Source organism: Camelus bactrianus, chromosome 21 (genome assembly GCF_048773025.1).
Source record: "Camelus bactrianus isolate YW-2024 breed Bactrian camel chromosome 21, ASM4877302v1, whole genome shotgun sequence".
Classification (NCBI taxonomy): Eukaryota; Metazoa; Chordata; class Mammalia; order Artiodactyla; family Camelidae; genus Camelus; species Camelus bactrianus.
Window position 1 is genome coordinate 23,060,067 of NC_133559.1, and position 19,911 is coordinate 23,079,977.

At 40.9% G+C, this 19,911-nt stretch overlaps 1 protein-coding gene and 1 non-coding gene across 2 annotated transcripts in view; one reads left to right on the plus strand and one right to left on the minus strand.

Annotated features, from left to right (window-relative positions):
* PAPPA2 (pappalysin 2) overlaps positions 1 to 19,911 on the plus strand; it is a 248,965-nt gene that overhangs the window by 42,758 nt on the left and 186,296 nt on the right. The window lies entirely within an intron of this gene.
* On the minus strand, positions 14,999 to 15,071 carry TRNAA-AGC (transfer RNA alanine (anticodon AGC)). Its single transcript has one exon. It is a non-coding gene; the product is annotated as a tRNA-Ala (tRNA).

A 19,911-nucleotide genomic window follows, 5' to 3' on the forward strand; every position in this document is an offset into this window, starting at 1 on the left:
GGAGATATGAATTGTAAATGCATCACGCAGCCAGTTGAACAGAATTACCCAGCTAGAGAAACTTGGCTTGTGAGAAGGCTACACAGGCCAGATGTCTAGTTTGCCCTAAGAGAGGATCTACAGTTGCTGTGGGAAGGTAGGGGTTGAGAATCCACTTCAGTAAAATCACAAATGTCATTGGCTACTCCCTGTGGTGCATCCTTGGAAGCTAAGCCAAGGGAATCTCTGTGCCCCGAGGGAGACTCAGCTTGCCTGACCTTTGCAGACTTCAGCTTCTTTTGGGTCATGACTTGTTTCTGTTGTTTTTCTCTCTAAAATTATGTCCCAGTGACGAAGGGTTCTTCACTGCTGAACCTACTTTCCATCCATTGCTCTTTCTCTCCTTTTCACATCAGAGTTGAGTTTAGTATCCAACTAAGTCCAGACCAGTGTGCTTACCTTTTGCTTTGGTTTCTGTGTGTCAGATTTCATTAACCTGTTATCATGTGGAGAAAAATCACCAAATAAAAACAAATGACTGAGCCACCGTTTAAGGGAGCCATCAACCACCTGGTGTCACCATGCTGTGAAGCAGACAATGAGATGCTATGTATTTGTTTTCTGATGCCTGTGGTGGGCTGAGGTCTCTGTGTGTTGGTGCATTACTGTCTCTTCCCTGCCTCATTCCCTGAGTTTTGATGCTGGGGAGTTTGAGGGCAGAAAGACTGTTGAACACAGCAATGCTAGAACATGACCCACTTCCCTCTAAAAGCGTCCTTAAGAGGGTGAGTTGGGAGGTGCCCTGCAGAGCCATGGCAGAGAGTGGCGTCTGCAGTGTGCACTGTAGGATGTGTATCTGGGGACAGGAAGGCAGATGCGTGTGATGACCAGGGGATCAGGTGGAGAAATCAGTGCTGCACAGACCTGGATGCTCTGGATTAGCTGTGCTTTGCTCCCTCACCCTCTGTGGCTGTTGAGCCAAAGGAATGGTTGGGCTGGGCCCCTGCAGTGGCGGATCTGTTAAACATCAGCCAGCCTTCATTATAGGTTTCTTTTGAAGTTGGGATTCAAAGTTCCCTGCAGCCAAGAAAAACATGCATGAGGAAAATAAGTGTAAGGGGTAGAGGAGGGCAGAGAGAAAAGAAATGGAGGAGAAACTTTAAAATGGAACAGCAAGAAAACCTTCGAATCCCTCCACTTCCAAGTGCACAGACAGTGCGGACTCTAAAGAGACAAGTCTCCCCTTCTCATACTCATTGTGCCTGGCAAAGGGAATAGGAGGGAAGAAAGGAGAGAACACCTTACAGGTGAGCTCAGAAAGTTTACCTACAAATGGAAATGCCCCGTGGTTATTTTTCTCCAGGCCAATTTCTCCATTGTGTCCATAGGGACCGTTTTATGGAGTCAGTGAAATCCACAATTTTTCTGTTCACCTGGCTCAGTGATGTTTCTCCCCAGGTGAGTGGAGAGAGGTTGTTTTTCTTCTTTTCATGGCTATTTTCTAGCCAAATAGGCAGACCATGTGGTATGTCTGGGTTAAAAGTATTTCCTCTTAGAAAGTTTTTAGGAGAGACCCTGGTCTGCAACCACATTCAGTTGTTCAAGATACTTGGGTGTTTTCCTAGGCGTTGGAGTGCTGGCCCTGGTGCCCTGGCCAGATGCCACCTGTCTCAGGGAGCTTTCACTCAGGGATCTTTCCCTCAGCTTTAAGCCTGAGAATCTGAAAGACAGCTGCACACTTACACATGCTTTCCTTTTTTTTTTTTTCCTGAAGATTTGTTTCATCAGAGCATCACTCCCTGGAGGAAGCTGCTGACCCGTTAATTTTCTGAGCCCCAGAAACATCTCTCCCTTCTCACCAGAAGCTCTGTCTGCATCTGTGGACCTGACTCCTCTAGCTTGATGCTTGGCTGATTCCTACTTATCCTTCAAGCCTCAGAATGTCACTTTCTCCTTCCTGGGAACAGTCCTTTGTCCTCAAATAGGAATTTGCTCTCTCATGTCTACCACTTCTCATCCCCCTGCTGTCGTCCCTCTGCTCTGGCCCCATTGTCTCTCACCTGTGTTACTACAGTTGCCTCCTAACTGGTCCTCCCACTTTGGCTCATGCACCGCACTCCTCTCTGTCTATTTTTAACGCAGCAGCCAGAATAATCCTATTAAAGAATGCCTCAGATCAAGTCATTCCTCTGTCTGGAATGCTCCAGCAGCTTCCCAGCTCATTCAGAGTCAAAGCCAGTAGTACTGCGATGACCTCCAGGTTCTTCTACCTGATCTGGCACCAGTGTCTTCTGTGGCCTCCTCTCCCACCACACTCTCCCATGTTTACTCCATCCTAGCCACACCGGCCTTCTCATTGTCCTTTGACTTGGTAGATGGTACTCCTCCTGCATACATTTTTCAGTGGCTTTTCGCTCTGCTGGAATGTTTGCCCTTCCAATTCCTACATGGCTGGTTATCCTACTTTCTTCCAGTCTTCTTTCAAATTCACCCTCTAGGTGAAACCTTCCCTGGTGACCTCACCTAAAATCTCATATTCCTCTAACTCTTCGTGGTTTCTTCTGTTTTATTTCTCTTTTTGGAATTTGTCCCTAGCATGCTATATATTTAAAATTTTTGCTTAATGTCCGTATTCTCTGCTACAGTATAAGTTCCATTAGAGAGGGGTTTTTGTATGTTTGGGTTGCTGCTTCACCCTAGCACTCAGAACAACGGAAGATTAAGAGTGTTCAGTACATAGTTGTCTTACCCTAGTGTAGTGGTTAACAAGCTATGGCCCGTGGACCAACTTTACCCTACCACCTATTTTTGTAAATAAAACTTTATTAGAATGCAGTCACGTTCACTTGTTTTCTTACCATCTATGGCTGCTTTCATGTGGCAGAGTTGTGTAGTTACAAAGAGACTATGTGGCCCATAAAACCTAAATATTTTCTGTTTGGCCCTTTATAGAAAAAGTTTGCCAACTCCTGTCTGAGTACATATTTACCTTGTGATACTGTCATTACCCGTTTTTCTCTGTCTCTTGCACATGACTTTAGGCGCTTGGTTCATAGTTCTTGTAACGTAGGAAGTGCTGAATTAATATTTTTAAAATGCATTAACATAGATATGAATAGAAAATCAATGCCACGGGGGGAAATGACAGTGTTGAGCAAGGGTTTGGGAAGGGTAGAGTGTGCTACTCTGTACCGAAGAAAGAAGGAACCTCTGAATCTTCACTCTAGCAACCCTTCCTACTGGTCCCCTTACTGTGGTAGGATTGCCAAATTCAGAAATAAAAAGAAACTGAAAATAATCATGAAAGTGTGACCGTATTAGTTGAGGAAGGAAAGGCTGTAAGCCATTTTGCTCATTATCTCATTATTTGAGTGGCTGAGCCCTGGCTCTGAAATATGAAACGTGGAGTAAATTTTGGTAATCAGAGAAATAGTCAAATTCAATAGCCAGAAAGTAAGATGAATCCTCATTAACTGGGGAGATAGTGATTAGGACAAGGAGCAGATTTTCCCATCCGAAAGGAGTAACAGGGCCCTTCAATGAGATCTCGCCTCTTGAAGTGATGTCACAGATCAGCCAGGATCCTCACTGAACATTTTAGTTAGGCTTTTGTGGTTGTAAAAAACAGAAAGTCACCCAAGTTAAACTAAAAAAAAAAAAAAGAATTTATTGTGTAATCACATATGGGTTGGAAGTGGGGCTAGAAGGCTGCCAGGGACTAAGGCAGGTTTCACACTTCGTTTCGCTCGAAGGCTGTCTCTGCGCCTTAGTGCGTCTTTGCCATTCATACCTTGTAACCAGTTTGCTAGATTACTCATAGTTCCTATTCCCTTATAGCTCTAGTTTAAAACTAAACTCAGCTTTCTGTGGCTCCTGCTTTATCTCACTGAGTCTTCTCTTTAGATTGGCATCCCATTTCTAATTGCCCCAGTCTCTTGCAGAATTTTGGTTCAAATTCTGGAGACAGTCAATGTGACTTGGTCCAACTCATCTCTACGTGTCAGGCGAGAAGTCATAGGTTTCTGGCCAGTCATGGGCTCAAGTAACTATGGCCAAAAGAGCAGGATGGTAGGGAGGGCTCCTCCGGGTTCCAAGGCAACATCTCTTCTCAGCTGGTACCAACACTCTGGGTAGAGCCAGCTGTTTTTTTTTATCTTTACTTCTTAAAAATGGAACTCCTGACAGGCATAATTTCTTGGACCTTAGACTTTGCTACTCCTAGTAATGTAATTCCCACAGAATTGCAATAACAGTTTTATGTCTAAGATTTCATGATTTAGAATTCAAATCTCAAGTATGTCAGGATAATCCAGAAAAACTATCTAGTTCATGGTAAAATGTATGTATATATAGTATCGTGATATCTCTGTATCTATCATCTATTTTACCAATAAAGAGCACTTTGCATGGACTATTTAAGGCTCACTATAGCTGTAAGAAGCAGATATTTTGATTATCTCCATTTTATACACAAGAAAACTAAGACTGAGATAGTTAACTGTCATAACGCAGTGGTAGGACAGTGATTAAACTCTGACTCCAGACCTTGTGTTAATAACCATTCTATATATTGTGTGTCAGGTATAATACGTCTTACCTGCAGCAAAGTACTTAGCTCATAATGTGTGTAATAATAAAATACAAATTAACTACATAATGATTGTTTCAGAGGATATATATTTGAAGAGATGTGGGAAAGAACATGGAAATCACTATGGGCTTGGTACTTAGGAAGGACATTATAGAAAAGGTGGATTCCTTAAAACATGAATAGTGAAAAGCAGGAGAGTTTATGAGACAAGAATAAAGATGTGACCGAGTACATATAGCCATGTGCAAACATATTCAGGCCACTACAAGGACAACAAGTTGAAAGGAAGGGAAGTTTCCTAGAGAAAAAGTAAGAAAGGAGAAAATTGGAAAAGTTATATTGGGAAGGCCTTAGATGTCGGCTAAGGGATTTGAACAGAAAACAATTGGGAGCCATGGGAGAGGTACAGAGATATCTACCTATCAATCGATTGATTAATCGATAGACATCTTTTAAAATATATGTCTGTTTTAATAGCTACCCTCTCTCTTGAATTTTAAATCTTCCTTCAGGGATCACTTTGCTTATCCCTGAAAGACAGTTTTTGAAATTTCCTTTTTTAAATGTTTGCTAGTCATATGCTTAATTAATTTTCATTTCTTTGGAAATGTCTTTATATTTTATCAAACTTCTTAAAAAATAACTTTTCTAGGTAGACAGTTTTAGATTGGCTCTTTGTTTCTCTTATCAATATATTATACCGCAGTTTCCTGGTTTCCATTAATATTACTGAAAATTAGCTGTCTGATTTTCTTTCTTTTTTTTTTTTTTTGATGCAGATTTTTTTTTTTTTTTTTGGTGATATATAGGAGACTAATTGTCATTCCTGACTCTGAGCACTGATGTTATCAACAGTTAAGGGAAATTATCATATCTCTTCCAATATATCCTTTTTCTAATTTTTCTATTATCTCCTTCTGAATTTCCTATTAAATATATATGACACTTCTCATTCTGAACTTCATGTCTCCTAATATCTCTTCAATTTTTTAATCTTTGCCTCACTGTCTTGCATTTGGAGTAACTATTTTTGGCTTTAGTACCCAGTTGATTCTTTAAGGTTTCACTAACTTGCTCTTAGAACCCACCAATAAATTTTTAATTTTTATTAGTATACTTTTCATCTCCGTAAGTTCTATTCAGTCTTTTTTTGTATCTGCCTAGTCATTGAAAAAAATCAATCTCTGTTACTTATTCATACTTTGGATATTCTTTTTTATTTTTAAAAACAATTTAAGGTGATGGGTACCTGAATTTACACATATGATAAAATTTCATAGAACTAAAAATGCACACATTCGTATGAGTAAAATGGGACATCTGAACAAGGCTGGTGAATTGTATCAATGTCAATATCCTAGTTGTGGTTCTGTATTTTAGTTTTGTGAGGTGTAATCATTGGTGGATTACTCTGGACTATTTCTTACAAGTACACGTGAATCTCTAATTATCTCAGATTAAGAAGTTTAATTAAAAAGATAATTAAGCATGCTTCTTTTACATTTTAGATCAGGTAGTCTGATTCTGTGATTTGTTATTTCTTCTGGTTCCTGCTCACAGTGCCTTGTTTCTTCATGCGTGCTTTGTGATTTTTGATTGTGAGCCCATGTTCCTTGAAACTTGACCCATCAAATTTCTTTCAGGCCTGGATTGAAGATATGCTCTTTTACTTCTGCCAGTTGCTTGGGGCACTGTGAACATGAAACTACTTTAAATATACATAATTGGCATAAAGCTTTTAGACCATAGGGTGTTATAAATTTGGAGTGCCAACCTGTGAGGACTGACTTGTAGTTACTTCCCAGGGGAGATTTTCACCTTACTTATTGGGGCCAAGATTGGGGAATGGAAATTTCCTTGCTGTGCTCCTTGATGAAGTGAGCTTTAAAATTTTTTTGGTGTTCTGTTTTATTGATGATATAACCTTTGAGGGTCCTGGCTTTATGTGGAACTCTTCCATAATACTTCCCACCTTGACTAAGTTTTATATTTTATTTCCTATCTCAGATTCTCACAAGGCCATCAAACTCAAGGCCAAGGGCACTAGGAAAGGGCAGTGCTCTCAGGGAAGTCAGTTGCTTCAGAGAATGTTTACTTTTCTGGATTCCTATTTTTACTTTGCATGTGGGCTAATCTTTCATTTCCTTTCAGCTTTGTAACTGTCCAAAATTTATTTCTGCATTTTATCAAAAAGTTAGAGTTGTTTTCAGTGGAGGGAAATCAGGACTTCTAAACTCTTTATATCAGAAATGGAAATAACTCTCCAGATAACTGATCTGGAGGTGGTATGCAGAATGACCATTATGAACCAGGGAGCTGGGAGGCAGGAAGATGACTTTGTAAGCTCCTATAGTAGTCCAGGCAAGAAAGGGTAACAGGTTGAAAATGATTAGGGGAATTACAGTGGCATAGTGGAAAGAACTAGGAAACTAAACGTGAGAAAACCTGGATTCTAGTCCTAGCTCCAACCTAGTCACACGATTTAATCATATGTTCATTCATGTTCATATTCATTGATATTCAACAAATGTTAATTGAGCACCTATTCTAGGCCAGGCACTCTTTTAGATACTGCAAGTGGTAAAGAAAAAAAAATCCTTCCTTTTTTTTTTCTTTTTTTTTTTTTTAAATTCCTTCCTTCATGGAGCTTATAGTCTGGTGTGAGGAAACAGGCAGTCAACAAACAGCAGATGAATACATGATATGCCAGATGGTGGTAAGTGCTGTGGAAAAAAATTCAGAAGAATGAGGGAGACAGGGAGTGCTTGCTGTGGAAGCAAGATGAAGGATGTCCGGGGAAGTTCTTACTGAAAAGATGACATGTGAGCAGATAGCTGAAGGAAGTACGGGAGTGAGCCACGTGGAATCTGGCAGATTATCCACGGCAGAGGGAACAGCAAGAAGCTGGAGTAGAGTGAGTTAACTTGAGATTAGGTGGTGTGGGGAAAGGTCACATGACCTACCAGGTCAGATAGTGCCTTAGAGGGTAATAAGGACTCACCATGAAAGAGAAAGCATTATTCACCCGACCCATAGGGAATCTGTGCCCCATCTCCCCTCCTAAGCCTCTTTCATACGCGAGTATAAAAATGTCAAGCTAAGTACAATGAGCATCTCCTCACTACATGCTTTTGAAAAGATTTATTGTGAGGAAAGCCTGTATCTGCCATGTGTGCTCAGGAGCCAGTAGGTACTCAGAATTGCCTGCTGAATGAAGGCTGCAGAATTGGGCGGTGGAGGGCAGGTTATAGCCCTTAGGACTAGGACAGAGTTAAGGATTCAAAATTCTTTCAAGTCAGAATTTAAAGGACTGAATACTGGCCTCAACACAACATCATGGAAATGTACAGGGATGAACTTAGATTTTAGGAAATCAAAACTGTGTAAACCAAGCTGATGGATACCTGTGTTTGCAGCAATCAGTGGGAAAATAATCGTAAGCAGAAGCTTCATATGAGACAGAAGAGTGATGTGGACATTCAAAGTATGACGACAATTTTGGGCTCTGTTAAAAAGGGATGCAGTGTTCAGATGGCTGGAAGAGATGCTCCCCCTCGATACAGTGCTGATCAGGCTCTGTCTGGGGCCTGTGCTCAGTTCTGGGCAACAGATTTTATGAGGAACACCAGCAACCGGGAGGACATCCAGAGACCGGGGAGGAGAGTCGTGATGAGCGGGATGTTAAAATAGCCCTGTTCCCCTTCAAGTGTGGATTATTAACTTCTGCCTGCTTGATTGACAAATGAGTATAAAGGTTTTTTTTTAAAGTCACAATGGCCTCTTTTACGTTTTATTCATTCTATTTGTTCATTAATTCATTGTTTCTAACAATTATCTATTGAATGCCTACTGTTTTAGGCTCGGCAACGGCTCTAGGGATATGATTTTTGTCTTCAAAGAATTCAAGTGGGAGAGGCAGACATATATGAGTCTCACTGCAGTACTGAGTAGAATATAGCTGAGTGCCATCTCTAAACGTCTTTGGCCCCTTAAGTCTGAATTTCTGCAGTAACTTACCAGCTTGTCTTTCTACTTCTAGTCTTCCTCCACCCTAACCTAAAAATTAACTCTGTATGTTGCATCAGAATAGTCATTCTAAGAATCATTTATATATTCAGCCCTTCCCAACTGGAAGCACTCAACTGGGTAGGAGAGACCAGAAGGGAGAGTATATTGAGCAAGGGATTAAGGCCAATAGAGAATTCAGGATCGGTACCTATCACTCAGTATAGGAAGATTGAGGATGGTAACAGTGATGATAGTTGTCATTTATTCGATGACTTAACCACTAACTATGAAAATGGGGCATCGTCATGGGGCATTCACAGTCCAATATTAGAAGGACAGTGACTCAAACTGACTCCATGTGCGGCATAATACTTTCAGTTAAATACATTTTGTAATTATATCTAACTCTTCTGTTCAATAGTTTGGCCTAATTCTTTCTCATAGATTTTAACATAATGGAAAAAAATCATCACCTCTAATTCTGTCCTTCTGGGACCTTCCCGCATTATCATAGGTTCTTGGTCAGCAAATAGATACAATCACGTTTTTCCTTTTCTTAGCAGCCTAGTCCATCACAGGTAGTTTTGGGAAGGACACATAGTGATAATGGCCTATTCAGCAGTGGTTTGTCCCATCTTAAGAGTTCTTGGGGGGCTACCACACCTTCTTTATGCAATTAATTTGAGTGGATCACCTTATTTCGAGAATTTATTGTGGCCAATACAAAAACTCAAATATAAGGAATCCTTTTCTAAGGCTTATTATTCAGTTCTCTCCTTAGTTTTAGCTTTTTTACATATTTGGACTTGATTTTAATGGCAAGAGAAATCCTTGTACATTTTGCACATGTGTTTCTAAACGAGAGGTCTCTGGAAGAAATGCTTTTTGTTTGTTTAGGGGTTAATTATGCCATGCCTTATTGCAGATAGGACCTAAAGTATAATTTATATTTTAATATGATACAACAATTTAAAATAAGAAACAGATAGATAAGAAAGAGGAAGAAGGGAAAATAAAGACAAGAAAGGATTGTCAGTGGTGAATTCTGTATGCAGAATGATTGCATGTGTGTTAGAGTGCCAGAGTTAGACCACAGATTTCGTTCTGAGCTTCCCAGAATCAGTACAAAGAGGGAGACAAAAGGTACATGGCTTACTCTATTCATGAGGTGAAAACAAACAACGTCTCAAGAGAACAACTGGCATTGGTAATCATACCAGACCAAAATTTCCCCTGGGGGACCACAGATAGAAAAAGCTGTGTAGTGTAATGAACAAGTTTCTCAGCAACATTCTTATGCAAAAATCTAATATTCCCTTAATGAATCAGTCTTGGGTCTGCTCCCAAGCACAAGCAAAAGGTCATCTTATAACCTCAATTTCCACCTTTTAGAGAATGGGTGGGATAATTTTAGACTGGAACAATTTTAAAGAAGAAGAATTAAGAGAGCAGCCCTTCTGTGGCGGTGGGAGAGGAAGGGATAAGAGCCCAGGCAACAGTGGCAGACATGAGCTAAAGAAAGGACACATCTTTCCTGAGACTGGAGGGAAGGTGATGAGGGTGAATATATGAGTTGTTGGTGTGCAGACTGGGATTTAAGAGAGACTTTTCCTGGTAGCCTTGATCTTATTGGTGAAGAAAGAGGCAGTTGTCTCTTAAGAGGAAGACAATGTAGGGACTTGAGGAAGGTGGAGATTGTCCAGAATAGCCTCTTTTGAGTCCATCTTCATGTGCTGAAATGTGAAGGACACTTAGGAATCTAACCCCCTTTCCTTCTTTCATGCGCTGTTGTGAAAGAATGTGATTCTGAAAACAGCTGCTGTGAATCTCTAACGAGGTGGGACCAAGGCAGATGCTGAAAGACATATGAACCTCCTGAGATTCAGAGTCATGGGATGTCCTAACTGGATCTTGGAGATTATTAAGTTCTAACATTTTATTTTATTTTTTGGATGAGGACGCTTGTCTCGAGTCACGAAGCCAGATGATTGACTGGGTAACAGGGCATCTGCTTCTTAGCATTTTTTCCACTGCCCCTAACTACTCAAGCTGCCAGGGAACAGGCAGAGGATGCCATGTCGAAGTGTCTGCCTCAATGTCTTCATTTCATTCCAAGCTCTACTTCACTCCATCGTCTCAAAACTGTCTTTTGGGGCTCAGAAAGGGGAGCTTCAAGTCACAGATTTTAGTGGACTCCCTTACCTATGTGTCCACCTGCTTATAATGGTTTCACATAATACAACAATTAGGAGGTGATGATGGAGAAGGAGAAAAATAAGGAGGCTAAGCAAAAGAAGACGTGAAGTAAAGTTCGGAATGAGAATAAAACCCAGAACTGCCCGTGATTATGCATAATGTGACCCCCAGGAAATTAGAATGGGCTGACCGTGTGGTGTCCATGGCTGGAAGCCCTGGCAGGCTGCTGGCTTGGAGAGCAACATGCAGATCCCAATGTAAAAAGAACAAAAAGAGTCGGGTGCCCGTGCTTCAATGCAGTTGCCACAGGAGAGGTTGGGAAATAAGGAAACATTCCAATGATGACTGGGCTGAGAAAGCCATATCATTTTTCCAGAGCAGGCAGTATTCTTCTGCCTTGAAGAATGAGCAAATCATTAACCCAAGCCAGGGTAGGGTGCAGGGAGGGAGGGCAAGGGAGATAAAGAGGTTGGATGGTGAAGGGAAAGAGGGAGAATGAGCGGAAGAAGGAAAAAACTGGAGTATAGAGACGAATTGTGTTTTTCCCTTTAATTGTGAACTCACTTCTTAATTTTTTTAAAGGTTATACTCCATTTATAGTTATTATAAAATGTTGGCTATATTCCATGTGCTGTACAATACATCCTTGTGACTTGCTGCTTAATTTACTAGGCTTTAGTAAGAGCCAAATGGAGATCAGCTAGTCTGTTCATTGCCGGATGAAGGGTCTACCTTAGCCATTTCCCTAGAGATACGGCAGCTCCATTAGCTAGGCCAGGTCCTGGACTGTAGCAGGATCTGGTGTGAGGTCAGGCTGCCTGAAGCCTGTTGAATGACCTCTGCTATTACATATGAAAACTTGAAAGGTTGGCCAGAAACAAATTCTTTGAGATTATATTTCTTTCTTAATTTCCTTCCTGTCAAGTTTCATGCAAGGGCCTCCTCAAGCATCTAGAACCTTCGCATTGTGTCTAAGCAGGATTGTAAGGATTTTTCCCACTTCTGAATAAACTGTGGTTATGGACAAACCCCCTAGTCAAAGTAAACTCCATAGGAGATTGAAGGGTTCTGCTTCTTATGGAATCAGGACATCTTATTGGTTATAATGACTTTGTCTGAAAAGCTGAACTGACCTGAAAAGTGTTCGCACAGTTCTTTCTTGTATAGAAGATTATGGCCTGTAAGTAACAGCTTTGGAACTGTGAGAGTGATATTTGATTTGGATCACACGTTTGGATATAAGAAACATAGCTAAGTTTTGTCATCAGAGACAATTCCCATGATATTCCTGACCCCAGTAAGTATGGGTTTATGTAGTTTCCTCCACTTGGAAACCTGAGATATTGTAATATCAAGCTAAACTTTGAACTCCTTGGCCACTATAGACTCAGTAATGAAGTTAAACCGAGTAACTATTCTCAGGGCTAGGTGACCTTTTATCTGGGTCTTTCTGTAATCTGTCTGTTCATGGTTCATATTCTGATGCCCATCTTGTCAAAACAGCTTTTCCAGGCGGGTCCCCTGGACCTTCAGAGGTCATCAGATCGATGCCCTGTCTTCAGAGATGGGCCAGTGTTTATTACTAGCCATACCAACATACCCAGACAAGGAGATTTCACCATAGTTCAATCAACTACTCAAATGCACCAGGAAATAAAAAAGAATTCTGTCCTGTGGCAATATGCTGCTTTTTGATTGGTACCTGTTAATTAATATTTCAATTCATGAACTTTTGTCATTATGCTCTTCTATGGTGTTGTGAAGAACATAATGAGAAAGATTGAATAATGAGGTCAAGAAACTTTACTATGAACATTCATTCACTTGTTTATTCATTTACACAAACAACATTTGTAAAACATATATAATGTCCAAAGTACTATTTCTCTGTGAGGTTTACTTTAAGGGCTAGTTTTAGCTATTTGAACTTTTATGCCTTAAGCATTTGCTAATTCAACAAATGCCTTATTTGTGTCCAGTTTGTGTGGGGCACTAGAAGTTACTGATTAATTGGAATTTTATCTACTGCATGTCTATTTTAGTAACCACATGTAGTGAAACACAGCTGCCCTCACAGAGTTTACAATCTAGACTGGGAAGTGGATTTGTGGAAGCATAAATTATAACTAAAAATAATTATTACATAAGCTAAATAATTTGTCATAAGCAAGCTATTCATTACAACAGGGGTGTTTGAGGAAGGAAAGAGGCTTCTTTCAAACTGGGTCATCAATGAGATGACCATATAATTTCTTGTACAGACTGAGACGCCATTAAAAGAGAAAGGAGGTGTGGTCAATAATTATGGCAGGACAAGAGGAACAAACTGGGACTGCCCTGGTAAACCAGGACCTAGGGTCACACATCAAGGGAAGGTTCATGGACAAAGCTGAATTTAAATTGGATCCTGGCATCAGTTTAAATCGCAATCACAAACGCTTTCTCAAATACGTTGTACCGTTAGCTCTGTCCTTCAGAACCTAATGAGTGCCTTGTGTGGTTTTGGAGTTAGGTTGGAGTTAAGCTCTTCCAGTAGCCAGTCAGTCTTAAGAAGAGGTCTGAGACTAACTTGTACTAAGGTTTTTTGCACAGAGGCTACAGTTGTTATCTATGTCAGAGAATGTGCATGGTTTTAAACCCAGGTGCCAGCTTTACCAGAACAATGGGAGGTTCCTGAAGCATGGTATGGGGAAAGTCTGAGAGTGTGCTGTGGTTCAGTGGGGTAGAATGTTGCATTTGATTAGCAGAGTCTGCTATGGACACAGAAAATCAAATTGGTGGTGCTCATTTGCTTTCTCTCATAAAAGGACCGACGCATAAATTAAGCAGGTAATTTTTGAAAGTAAGTACACATTGTTCAGCTTACCACTTTCACACAACACCTCAGCAAGAATAAAAATAATGAAGTTAAACCAAATAACTGTTCTCAGGGCTAGGTGACCTTGTCTCTGGGTCTTTCTGTAATCTGCCATTTCCCTTTTTCATATACCTTTGAATTAGCTGAAGCACGTCAAATAATAAGGTCGCTATTTAAGACTTTGAAACACATTAGTAAATACTACTGTGCTGTTAAAGGATATTATGCAAAGAGACCTGAAGTGACTTACTTAAAGTAATACAAGAAACTCATGATAAAATGTTACGTTTGTGGCTAATCCTAGGGAGGGTAGGATGATATATTGAAGAGACCACTGGATTAGGAGCGAGGAAACTTGGGTTTCTTGCCCGGCTTTACTGTTAGTTATATGATGCTAAACAAACCACCTACCTCTCAACGCCATAGTTATCTAATCTTCAGAAAGAATAAAATTGGATCACTACTTGGGATTCTACTTCTGAATCAGTATTAAAGGTCGTTTCATATCAAATTTTTCTGTTAGTCTAGGTGTTAACAAACTTTTTCTATAAAGGGCAGATAGTAAGTAGTTTGGGTTTTGCAGAGCATATACTGTCTCAGCTACTCCAAGTTGTAGTGTGGGTGTAGTCCTAGACAAGCGGTAAGTGGATGGGTATAGCTGTGTTCCAACAGAACTTCATTTACGAAAGCGAGCAATGGCCCAGGGGCTCCGGTTTGCCCCACCCTGTTCAAGTCTCTCCTTCCAGATTATACCTATTGCTGAGTAACATGTTACCCCAGAACATAGTAGCTTAAAATGATGAACGCTTGTTGTCTCAGAGTTTCTGAAGATCAGGAATCTCAGAGTGGCTGAGCTGGGTGGTTCTGGCTCATGGTTTCTCAGGAGGTTGCAATCAAGATATAAGGCCGGGCTGTAGCCCTCTGACACTTGCCTGAGTCAGTTTCTGAGCTCACTTACATGGCTGTTGTCAAGAGATGTTAGTTCTTCATCATGTGGGCCTCTCCACAAGTCTGCTCCTCTGCATGGCTTTCCTCAGAGCACGTGAGCGGAAACAAAACAAAACAAAACAAAAAAACACCCCAAGGTGGAATCTGCAGTTTTTCTATAGCCTAATCTTAGAAGTACATCCCACTACTTCTGCCTCTATTCTATTCCATTCTTTACAAGTGAGTCACGAAGCCCAGTTCACACTCAACGGGAGGGGATTACACAAGAGTGTGAATACCAGGAGGCATGGATCACTGGGGACTATCATTGATGACCTTTACCACACTACATTGTAGTGATTCTCATCAGGCAATTAAAAATAATTGTGTGGGGGTAGGGAGTAGAGGGGTAATTAGGTTTCTTTGTTTGTTTGTTTTAATGGAGGTACTGGGGATTGAACCCAGGACCTCGTGCATGCTAAGCACGCACTCTACCACTGAGCTATACCCTCCCCGCTTATGAGGCAATTTTTAGAACTTAATGAAATAATGAATTAATGATAAGGGTTGTTTGAGGTTAGCTCTATCAGGTGTCCTGGTGACCTCAAGTAATGAGGATTAGTGTAAGGGTATAACTGTTGTTCCAGTGGTACTAGAGATGGCTCCAGAAATTCTGTTTCATGCTCTGCTTTATCCTCCTCCCCACACCTTCACCTTCCCCAAGCAGAGAAGACCTGACAGGGTCCGTGAGTCACAGTCCAACATAGAACATTGTTATACGGTGGCTCTCAACTCACATACTGATACCTGATCCAGCCAGTTATGGCCAATAAAATAAAGTTAATTCTGTCTAGATAGATGGCTTTGCAAAGCATTAAAAAAAAAAAGTGATGTGAGTTGCTTTTCAGAAAAGAGAGAGAAAACTGAAGACACTTTAAGACTATCGCCATTCCCAGAAAGGGGCCGTGTATATACAGCAGTACGCATTGAAGGCCAGTTCACGCAATAAAAATGCTTCCTGACAGCCATTGCAAAGGCACATGCTAAACATATGTTCTGGAATGCATTTATTGCTCTATTTCTGTTAATATGTCTTTTAGTGAAGAAGTGGGTCTCGGGGACATAATTTACCCAGTTAATTCTCGAGATGGTAGGTTACCGCCTGACACAGTCAAATTTCTTTAGATAATGGAAGAAAAGGGGAAAACATTGCAAGTGAGACTCAATTTATAGAAATTTATTCTAGGAGCAAATACTCTCAGAAAGGATCGAATACAAAAAAGTAAAATAAACTTCAGTTTTCATTTAAAGTTCATGTGCATTGTCTCAAGATAGTCATTACTTAATTTCTCTTTTTCCATATTTTCCTAATAAAAGCAAAATAGTATCCTTATGCACTCTACACTAAAGGCACACCCTGCCTTCAATTATAGAGATACTAGCAAAGAGACAAAAGATTCTACATGGGGGATTGAGAGGGAGGAAAGAGGGTAGGGCAACAAAGGGGCTCCTAAGTGACAGAAGACAATAGCAAGAGAGAAACCCCAGGCCAGAAGGAGATGTTGAAAGACCAGAAGAAGGCACCATTAATATATTTATAAGAAAGGAAAATGTTACTTCATAAATATGCTAATAACTCAATCTATTCTTCAGAGATTAAGGACGTCTGGTAAGTCATTGATCTGAAAGCTACTTGGGGTCTTCTGGGATGTCCCCAGATTTGTTTTGTTTTGTAAACTCAACAAGCATTCATTATAATGGAAGATGACAAACCTAATATTAGGAAGACTATAATGGGTTCACCTAGAAACACAAATGAGGCCTTGGGTACAGTCATGGACAAAGCAGGGGGCGTCCTACCTGGTGGTCAGGGGTCAGATTTGCTCTCCTCACATTCATCACCCTGGCACCCTGGCTCCCTGACTCAAAGTCTGGAATGACTGACACCCTTATTGGTTTTTATTCATATTTCCCAATAAAACTTCGCTTTTCTAAGTAATTTAGCACTCAAGATCTTACATTTAAAAACAACATGAAAAATAGAAAAGAGAAAAAAAAGCAATGGAAGTTGTTTTTGACCAAGCCAACTTCTTAGGAGTAAAGATTAAAATTCCACTCAGAACTCCAGGAAGGACAAGTTGATGGCAGTGATTTTCTCTGGCACAAGCAACTCCCACGAGGCACCTGCTCTGTCAGGGAGGACTCAATATTGGGATCAATGGCCTGTCTGTTGTAGTAACTGCCTCTAGTGGACATAACACAACCTCATGCCAGGAAACATTGCTCTCTCTGCCTTCCTTTCTTTCTTTTTCTCTTTTAAAAATAGTAGTTATGAACGCTTTCAACCAATTATGAAGTGTCTTGGGCCAGAGCTATTATTCATGTCCATTGCCACTTGACAGCATTCTTGTGGTGTCCTCATTAATCAATTGTACTTAAATGTAAATATGTACTGCAGTTTTCTTTTAATTTAACACCTAAGTGGGGTGGTAGAGTTAGGGTCCAGAATGCATGCAGGAGAAAACTCCATGGCGTTCTCAGCCCACAAGATGAGAATCAAGTTTGAACCTGAATCAGCTCGGCTGCTCACAGAGCCCATGAAGTATCAGGTAGCTGTGGTTCACCTCTAGTTCATAGTACTTCAAGGATGCTGGATCTATACTGTGAGCTCCTTGGGGGAAGAGAAGTATATCTAGTTATCTTTGTGCTACCATAAATGATTACTAAGCCTTGATTTTGTGTCAGGCACTGAAGTGTTTCATATTTATCGTATCATTTGATTACCATACCAAGAGATGAGTATTTTCCCCAGTTGATAGATGAAACAATCAGAATCTCTCACAGTTTGCCTTGTACAATCTTACACAAAGAACATGATAGATTCTTAATAGATTTGTGCTAAATAAATTTGTTGAAGGTATAAGTATACAAACTCTGACCTAAGGAGACCAAGGGCAATCTCTGTAGATCTGATGGGCCCTAGAATGACAACCTTAGGCCAAGGACTATCCCCAGGGGTCACTTATCAATGAGTTTTCCTTTCGTTTGATATCAAGGTGTCCAAGTACTTCTTACTGACAAACTTGAAGATGATAAACCATAAGAAGGCAAGATTCTTTCTGAGGTGGGGCTTTTGACTTTGAGCACAGCCTAGGTACAGAGAGTTGGTAAACCATGATGGTATGCTCTGTCCATTATAATGGAACCTCCAAAATCATCTGCTCTCATCAACTCCAGTTATGCCTACCTAAGTTCGAGAGAAATAAAAATGGGGTAAAATGATAAGGAAAGTCATTGACCAAATTAATAGTTTGAGATGTTTTGTTCCTGTTATTATTATTATAACCATTTTACATCTATCTCAAGAACTTCCATTTTGAGTCTCACTCTCTGGCGTAATGTTTTTTTCCCTTTCGCATTCTGTTCTGAACAAAGTCCTCTTGGCCGGTTGAGTCAGCGTGTCTCTGATTCAGAGAGGTGAACAGGTCCGTGTGTGTCTCTGATGATTCACTGTTGGCAGCGCAGATCGCTGGGCAGCGAAGAGATTCTGGCAGCCTGAGATGAATAGTGTAAACTCCAGCAGCGCCAGAAGAGTTGGAGCCAACCTTCATTACGGTTGGGCCCAGAAAACAGCCAGTCCTCATTTCACCTGGGACTGTCCATGTTGAAGACCTCCCTCCCTGAACAGCTGCCTTTTCTACAGGGCACAGGGTGGAGGGCTGCCCTGGCACTGACACAAATAGAATCGGGTGTACAGAACTCTGGGGAGATTTCCCAAAGGATCAGGTTTTTGTCTGATTCAATTCAGATATATTCACCAATAGTTTGCACCTCCTGTGCTCCTTCCTTTACTGTGTTACCTTAAATAAGGTGAACAGGTGCTGTGCCTGCTACTATGACCTACCCCAGGAAACGGTCTGGATGATTGAAGTTGTGCTAAAAGGGCTCAGAGTTCCTTGAATGCTAGGCTTTATAAATTATGAGAGTGAGTAAGACCACGCTAATCTCCAAGTTACAGAATGCATTACTTTGGTTCTGGTCAGTTACTTCATCATTATCGTGACAAGAATATATTAAATGAATGCCAAATAGGGCACATTTTTATTAGCAAGGCATTTAAGATCTTTCTTCATTTCCCTCTTATCTACTGTTCTAGTCTCATATCTCATCATTCTTTGAATGCACAAAACTCCTCATTATTTTCCAAACATGTCAGGCTTCTTCTCATATTTATGCCTTTGGAGAAGTTGTTCCTTTTTTGCTGGAATACTCCTTTGCTCCTTCATCTGGTACACTTCTTCTTATGACTCAGCTTAGTTGTTTCCTCCACTCCTATTCCCATCCCCAGTCCTTCCTCTAAGCTTTTGTATCCCTTCTGTAGGTGCCTCTGTTGTTATATTCATTACATTGTCATCATAATTTTAGGGGGTTGGGAGCAACACCAACTGGGACTGCTCAGGAGAAAGGCAGAGAGAGTGAGAACTTGGCAAGCCTAGGACTGGGAGACTTAACTGGGTTGCATGATGGACTCCCACAAGGATGGGCAGGAGGGTGCGTGGTCACAAGTGGGTGGGTACCAGCAATAGGCAGCCAAGTCAGAGAAGAACACCGCTGCTGAGGACGCTGCGTCTTTCAGGATGTTACACAAGGGAGGCATCTGGAGTCCATATGTTGATGGGTCACCCAAATCAAGGTAGGGATGTGGTCAGTGGGCAACGCAGCTGATAGGAGGAGCTCAAGGTCTGTGCTAGGAAGGGAAACTGGACAGTAGACTTGATTAATATCACAGGGGTAAGAATCCCAGGACTCATTCTGCCCTGATGGACACTGAGTCTGACAACATGATCAGTTCCACACTCCATCAAGTGATGGGTCCTGAGGCTGCCAATAGAACCCTTGTCCAGGTAGTTGGCTTGGAAACTGGAGAGTGAGACAACAGAAGAGCATCAGAACTTCCAGCTAGGAAGACTGGCAGGGAAGGACTGTCATTTTGGAGAACTGGAAAGGTGCCAGTCTCCTGGCACTGGATCATACACTCTGGAGAACAGAGTTCACATCTTGTATGTCCTTGCATCTCTGCTGCCTTATACTGTGCCTGATGTGTAATAGGTTTTCAGTAGATGTTGATTAAAGCAATGACTTAATGAATAAATAAAGAGTACCCAGCTTCTATAAAATGCACACACGTATATACAATCTGCCATCAGTTGTGTGAGAGTACTACACCAACACATTAGTGTTACAGTCTATCATTGTGTGTGTATGAGTGCTCATCCCACTGTTTTCTCATCCCACTGTTTCCCCAAACTAAAAAGTACAAGAAGCCTAATTTATTTCAGAAACAATGTTTGTG